Raw genomic sequence first — 7,661 nt, 5'->3', positions numbered from 1 at the left:
GTCATAGAGCTCTGGAATAGCATAATTCAGATGATTTTGGTGCAGTAATCCTTCAAAACTCTGGTAGTAGGACTTTATACTAATCCAGTGACCGGTTGCATGAACTGTGTTAAGACCTGGACTAATTAGCAGTTAAATCAGTCTTATTTATTTTTATGCAACAGATTTGTTAAAAAAGTCTTGCAGAAAAAAAAACGAGATTACAAATTAGTTCAAGCAATTCATGCAGCAGGCGAAGAAACTCAGACTTCCCAGTTTCAGTGGCATTTGTATTGAGAATACTTGTTTTTTCTTCCATAGATATCACATGTTTCAGAAAATATTAGTCTGCATATGCCAGGATGCCTCTAGTTTTGCTTTGTCTTTCATCTATTTTTGGTTTGTTTACTATTTTGGGTCTCTCCCGCGTTTTCCCTCAATTACAAAATATAAATAATAGCATTTATATGAGTGTATTTTGAACTTTTAATGGGACCTTTACTTTTAATTCGCCATTAACGCGTGCCGTGCCATTTTAAATAATATTTAAAAACCGATATATTTCATAGACAAAACTTGAGATTTGGGTCTGAGAGAATAGTTTAAATATCTGATAGATGTGTGATGACTTTTCAAGAATTCTATAAGTGCCTTTAATTGAATAATTGGCCATACTTCTAGGACCTGTCATTAAACGATAATAATTAAAACCCTCCCTTAATTTGGATGAGCGTGCTGTTTTGTTATGAACCGAAACTCGTTTGAACGTGTCACATCTAATTAAAATAAGCCGAGAAATAACAACAACGTTATTTGCTTGAATGAGACACACGACTTGAATCTTAAATACCACAGAAATCATTTAAACATCTGGAACGGCAGGTAACGCAACAATGGGCACGCCGTGGGCGGGGCTTAACGGACCAGGGTTAAATCTTATTGGTCAGGCGCTGTCGTTCTAATAAAAATCCATTTCTGTGTGTACTTTCTAGGCAATTAATGCCCGTTAAAGGTATTATTATGAGGGCCGCCGATTTTTATTGATGTAATAACACATGCAATTAAACACTGCCGAATATAAAAAAACATTTCATATTAATAGACAAGCGAAAATGCAGTTAACCTTTTTGTTTTTGGAATTTAAAATGATATATTTCTATAACAAGATTAACTAGATTTTGAGGACGCAAGCCGATGACGTAGTCACGTGATACCCGTTACTTTCCTCAGCGCTGTTCAGAACGCGCTGGATTTTTTCATATTTTGTCGAGAATTCAGCAGCGGGTATTCATTTATATGCAATATGCGATTTTTAAAAATTGTAATATTTCAACCAACGCACATTCAAGTGTACTAACGTCTCAAAAACCTAAAATCATCGGGGGATCTGCGTGGCGAATGAGCGGCTGCGCGCCCCCTACCGGAAGACCGATTTGTTTCACAAAGGAAAGGGTTATTATTAGTAACGTTTGATGCCCAAAATGTAGCCTCGGCAGGCAGCTCTCTGTTTAGAGATACAGACAACAAGTGAGCGGATAATTAGGTCTCAGCGAGAACGGCGCCGCGCTCTTCTCCATCGATGAAATCCGAGGAGACTCGAAGAGCGATGAGAAGAAAAATCAGCCCCGAGTCTCTGAGGAGTTGAAAACTTTCGCTCGGAGTTTGGGAAACTAAGCGACTCCTTTGTGCCGAAGGTACGCGTGTGTTTATCAGGCTTTCGTTCGGCTTCGCCGTGTTTGTTGTTGTCGCCTGTGAGTTTTGTGTGAAGCTGGGTTTTTTTTAAGTGTGTGTTTGTTTGGTTTTGGGTTTTGAGCAGGTTTTTGTTTTGCGCGCTCAGGTTCAGCGGTTGTCATGGCGATCAGATGTCGCTTTGCGTTAATGCCAACGCTTTATAATAGAAATACTGTCGTACAAACTCGGTGCATTTGTGGAGAAACCTAAGAATTTTAAATCATTTATAAGATTTGGGTTTTTTTTTTGGCAGTTCTGAAGGGTTTTGTGTGCTTATGTCAGTGAGTTTGTGTTTGTGTATGAGTGCATGTTGTGTGTGTGTGTGTGTGTGTGTGTGTGTGTGTGTAGAATACATATTTACACACACACACACATATACACACATGCAGTTTCAGTGTGTGCTCATAATCTATAAAGGTTAATAACAAATAAGGACATCTCATTTTTATTAATTTTATTGCGTGTTTCTTTGATAAATATTCAATTCTTTATATATAACGTTTAGGTTTGTTTATATATATATATATATATATAAATAAATGATTTGAGCGATTCTCAAGTATTGTTACCGATGTTGAAACGTGATTAAATTATATGAAATGTTATTATTAGGTTCAAATTGTTCAAATCCTTTAAGTATTTTTTTTTTAATGAATGTAGTTTTCTTGTTACTTCATTTGAGGGACAGATAACATGTTCATTGTATGCAATGCATTTTATTCTCGGTGTTGCACTGCATTTTCCGTGCATTTATCGTATCGTAACAAAGAAGTTGACTTGCTAGAGCTAGACAATAAAAGGGACATTGAACCGCATGTGAAAACATAGACGTCAGAAATCTATGAAAGTCTATGATGCTCCTATTTATGAAAAGTAAACATTGAGTGTGTGTGTGTGTGTGTGTGTTTTGGTGAGTGGAATCGCAGGTTTTGAGTGTAAGGAAGTCTGATGGTAAGGTGTGTCCTGTGTATAGCAGGGTCAGGAAAAGGATGCTTGCGCGCACACACACACACACACACACACACAATTATATGCCCGTAATGGCTAAAGGAAAGGGCTGCTATTGTTGCTTGTGAGTTTAACAGATGGAACCCAAAGTGTATGTGTGTGTATGTGTCTGTATGTGTGTGTGTGTGTGTATATGTGTATATGTATGTGTGTGTGTCTGTGTGTGTGTGTCTGTGTGTATGTGTCTGTGTGTGTGTGTGTGTCTGTATGTGTGTGTCTGTATGTGTCTGTATGTGTGTGTGTGTGTGTGTGTGTGTGTGTGTGTGTGTGTGTGTCTGTATGTGTGTGTCTGTATGTGTCTGTATGTGTGTGTGTGTGTGTATATGTGTATATGTATGTGTGTGTGTGTCTGTGTCTGTGTGTGTGTGTGTGTGTGTGTATATATGTGTGTGTGTCTATGTGTGTGTATGTATGTGTCTGTATGTATGTGTCTGTATGTGTGTGTCTGTATGTGTCTGTATGTGTCTGTATGTGTGTGTCTGTGTGTGTCTGTATGTGTGTGTGTGTGTGTGTGTGTGTGTGTGTGTGTGTGTGTGTGTGTGTCTGTATGTGTGTGTGTGTGTATATATGTGTGTGTGTCTATGTGTCTGTGTCTATGTGTCTGTGTCTATGTGTCTGTGTGTATGTGTCTGTGTGTATGTGTGTGTCTGTATGTGTGTGTCTGTATGTGTGTGTGTGTGTCTGTATGTGTGTGTCTGTATGTGTGTGTGTGTGTGTGTGTGTCTGTATGTGTGTGTCTGTGTGTGTGTGTGTGTGTGTGTGTGTGTGTGTGTGTGTGTGTGTGTGTGTGTGTGTGTGTGTGTGTGTGTGTGTGTGTGTGTGTGTGTGTGTGTGTGTGTGTGAGCGGGAGACGTTTGGATTGAGATGCATTTGTCCAGTTCCACAGGAAATGAGCTGCCACGAAGCGTGTCATTTCCCCCATTCATTCTGTTCAGCTGGTGAATCATCACACGGATGTTGAAGTGGACTCTTTGATTTCCCGCTGACATTCAGAGAAGTGAGTCAGAGGCGCGGGGAAGGTGAGCGTCGAGGGAGGCTGTGGTGAGCCGTCAGGTGGCTGACTCACAGGAGTTACGTTATCCGCTAAATATCGGCGGAAGGTTAACGCGGGCGACGGTCTGATCGGGAGCTTCGTAAAGCGTACGATGATGAAGCCGTAGTCGTGCCAGGAGCGTCTGTGTGCGTCGAGCCGCGACTCTGTTTCAACTTGTAGAGACGCTGGAATACGGCGGCTGGCGGCTTCTGTGGGGCTTATGTTAAACACACACACACACTCGCACACACACACACACACACACACACACACACACACACACACACACACACACACACACACACACACAATGAGGCACCATCCAGGATGTGAGGTTTCCTACCAGAAAAGCATGACAGTACAAAGCTGATTCCTGTGGAAGCCTGTTTCTGACACGGGATAAAAAATAAAAAGCTAATTGCGACTTCTCGCAGACTTTTTCAGATTCGTCAGATTCTCTATTCAGAGCTTCTCGCAAGTTTGCATCTGAGATTCTCAGTTCTGACTCGTCCGAGTTCAAATGCTAATCGTTTCTTGCGTACGACTTTTTCCTCTCTTTTCTCTTCTAGTTTGTCTCACAGTTCAGTTTTGTTTTGTTTTTTTCACAATTGCTAGATATAATCTCAGAATTCCGACTTTCTGATCTTACGGGTTTTTTGTTTGCAATGAATTAAAATAAACCTTTTTTTACTTTCTCGCAAATTCTGACTTTTTTTCCCCCCCGGAGTTGTGACTTTAAATAGTGAAATGCTGAGATTATATCTCAATTTCTCTTTTCTCTGCAGTCAGATTTTGCAATTGTACAATCTCACCTTTTTTTTTTGTTTTATTTATTTTTTTTTTTACTTTAAATTTGTAGTTTACATAAATGCAGAAAGGTAAGCGCAATTTCTTTTAAATCTCACAATTCAGTTTTTTATTTATTTATTTATTTTTTTAAATAGTTTTTAGTTTACATCTTGTAATTCTTAGATTGTGTCCCACAATTCGGTTTATTCACAATAAAAAAACAAACATAATTGACTTTTTAAAGTGACTCTTTCTCTATGAACTGCAAGTTTATGTCTCAAACCTGCATTTATATCTCATGCTTTCTGACTTTGAGGATTGTCTAAATTCTTATTTTCCACCTCGTAATCCCACAATTATTTTCAAAATTATTTTATATATATTTTTAAAATATATTTTCTATCATTATATTTTTTTAATAAATAAAAAAATATTTTTTTCTCTGAATTGCACCTTTATATTTCGCGTTTCTGAGTTTATATCATGCGCTTCAGGATTTTCTGCTCTACTAAAGGTTCATATCTTTCCGTCCGCTTTATCCTTGGTGTGCCTAACCGTCAGCAGAGTTGTATTTCTCACCTAGATTAGATAAAACCCCTCTTTCACTGTGTGCAAACATGACCGGAAGCTGAAACCCTAACCGTGTTTTGTGTCTGTGTTTCTCTCAGGATGCGTCTGGCGTGATGTTCGCGGGCTGTTATGCTGATGTATTCAGTACGGACGCGCTGATGGAGTAAGGCTTCACGTTTTGCATCTCATTAACACACGCATCAATATTCATCACGTTTAAAAGCCCTAAAGACAGGCCTTGATGCACTGCGCTTTTAGATGACTAGTCAGACGCCTATAAATCAGCCAATGTTTGGCCATGTTGAGATGATCAGAATCTGTAAATATTAACCCCTTAAAAACGTTTAAGTGGGCGTCTTTATTAAAATAGCATTGATCTGCATCATGTAACATCAATCAGTTTATTACTAGTAACCCATATTAAAGATAGATCACTCTGTTTTTACTGTTTAGATGTTAGGGGTTAGTGAGTTTTTTTAATGTTTTTAAAAAGATATTTTCTGCTCAACAAAGCTGTATTTATTTAATCCAAGATAAAATTACTACAGTTATGTTAGGAAATATTTTCTGTGTTATTTATTCCTGTGACCGAAACCGTTCTAATACATGCTGATTTACTGCTCAAGAAACTTTTTTGGATTGTTTTCCATTGTCTGTCGAAAACAGTCGCGGCGCTTCATATTTTTGTGGAATTTTTATTATGTTATTTTTTGATTAATACATTTGTTTTAAATAGAAGTGTATTGTAACAATTTAAATGCTTTTATTCTCACTTTGGATCTAATGAAAGTGTTCTTGATAAATAGTGCATAGAATTTTTATATAGAATTTTTATTAAAAAAAAAAAAAAAAAAAAATATATATATATATATATATATATATATATATATATCTAAATATATTTTGTCATTTAAAATATATTATAATATAATTATATATATTATATTTTAAATTATATATATATATATATATATATATATATATATATATATATATATATATATATATATATATATATATATATAAATTTTTAATAACATATATTTTAAATAAATAAATAAATAAATATAAATATATCTATCAAACTTTGATTGGCAGTATACATTAAAAAAAATTTTCAGGTCCTTTACTGAGATGCCTAATTAGGCTTAAATTGATTGACGCAATATTGGCGAAAATAATTCTGTTCAACAGGAAGTGAAATGATGCTCGCACTTCCTGAGGGCATCACAGTCCCAGACCGAGTGTCACCTCATTAGTGTTTGATTTTAAAACCCATCACGTCTATAAAGGGAAACACTTCTGGCGTCACACGATGAGGCACAGCGTTTCGTGATCTGAAGCTGGTTAAAGGTGACAGCGTTGGCTTTGGCTCCTCCTACCACTCATTCATCATCATCCTGCCCACTGCAGCCCATATGTAGATTCAGTGTAGGCGGTCAGTACGATGCAAAACAATTGTTCACCCGAAAACGAAAATGCGTTTAAAATGTGCTCATTCACAGGCCATCCAAGCTGTAGAGGAGTTTGTTTTTTTCCACCGGAACAGATTTGAGAAATGTAGCATCACATCCCTGCCTCTGCAGTGAATGGGTGCCGTCAGAACGAAAGCTAATGACGAGTGAATCCAAAAGCTGCTTTTGTAAGAAATATCCTCTAATCCTCTATAGTGTTGTTTTCTCAAGTGAAAGCTTGATCTGAGAAGTATGTACATATATAAGGCGTCAACAAGGAGGCTTTATTATGCGTTATAGACTATAGAGATGTTTTGGCCAGAAGTTAAACAGTTAAAACGTCTTAATGATGGATGCACACCTTTTCACGTCGCAAGGTGTTAACTGATGTGCTTTCATCAGCTGTTTGGACTCTCATTCCGACGGCACCCATTCACTGCAGTGCATCCATGGGTGAGCATATCCATGAATGAAGAATCGAACTCATCTACATCTTGAATGTCCTGAAGGTGAGGACATTTTCAGCATTTCCATGCCATCCGCTACCAAAACCACAAGTGACAGTAATCTGCGACTAAAAAAAACACCATAAAGACTCGTCCGGGGTGTAAGAACGAGAGCGGGAGACACTAGAGGGCAATGTTCCTTCTTCATTGCTGTTTGGGAAAAGCATAACACAATGGTATTATTACTGTTTTTGTAGTATGCAGTATTGATGTTGTGCTCCGTTTGCACATTTTCTGTAAGTGGCGTGCGGTCGCCAATCAAAACGCGTGCACACGCGCTAATATTTGCAAGATTTTTGCCGTCGTTGTCGCTATAGGTGGTACACATTCATTCATTTCAGCAGCCAGTGATGTTGCTTTTTTTATTAACCACAGCGACTGCTTTCCAGAACGTTGCGCGCTTCTCTCATTGGTCGGACGAACAGATAGACCCGCCCCATACTCGCACCGCCGGTCGAATCAGTGCGGCTCAGACGAGCGTGGCATCATACGAAACATTATTTTCATTTTGCACCGGGTCGGACGTTTGATACGAGAGAGTCGGGTTAGCGTGCTAACAAACGCAAAATATGATCAGAGCCGCATCGATCG

General features: G+C 38.1%; 1 protein-coding gene and 3 gene segments (V, D, J or C); 3 read left to right on the top strand and 1 right to left on the bottom strand.

Annotated features, from left to right (window-relative positions):
- LOC122329698 overlaps positions 1-7,661 on the top strand; it is a 610,329-nt gene that overhangs the window by 276,423 nt on the left and 326,245 nt on the right.
- The window catches only part of LOC122329697, a 601,685-nt gene that overhangs the window by 274,005 nt on the left and 320,019 nt on the right, over positions 1-7,661 (top strand).
- The window catches only part of LOC122329696, a 603,783-nt gene that overhangs the window by 278,621 nt on the left and 317,501 nt on the right, over positions 1-7,661 (bottom strand).
- LOC122329712 (ankyrin repeat and fibronectin type-III domain-containing protein 1) overlaps positions 5,232-7,661 on the top strand; it is a 72,295-nt gene continuing 69,865 nt past the window's right edge. Inside the window, exon 1 of the mRNA XM_043226171.1 lies at positions 5,232-5,273. The gene's annotated coding sequence lies outside the window, so the exon portion shown is untranslated. The remainder of the gene's footprint in view (positions 5,274-7,661) is intronic.

The sequence above is a fragment of the Puntigrus tetrazona genome, chromosome 24, assembly GCF_018831695.1.
Source record: "Puntigrus tetrazona isolate hp1 chromosome 24, ASM1883169v1, whole genome shotgun sequence".
NCBI classification, from domain to species: domain Eukaryota; kingdom Metazoa; phylum Chordata; class Actinopteri; order Cypriniformes; family Cyprinidae; genus Puntigrus; species Puntigrus tetrazona.
This window is presented reverse-complemented; position numbering and strand designations above follow the sequence as displayed.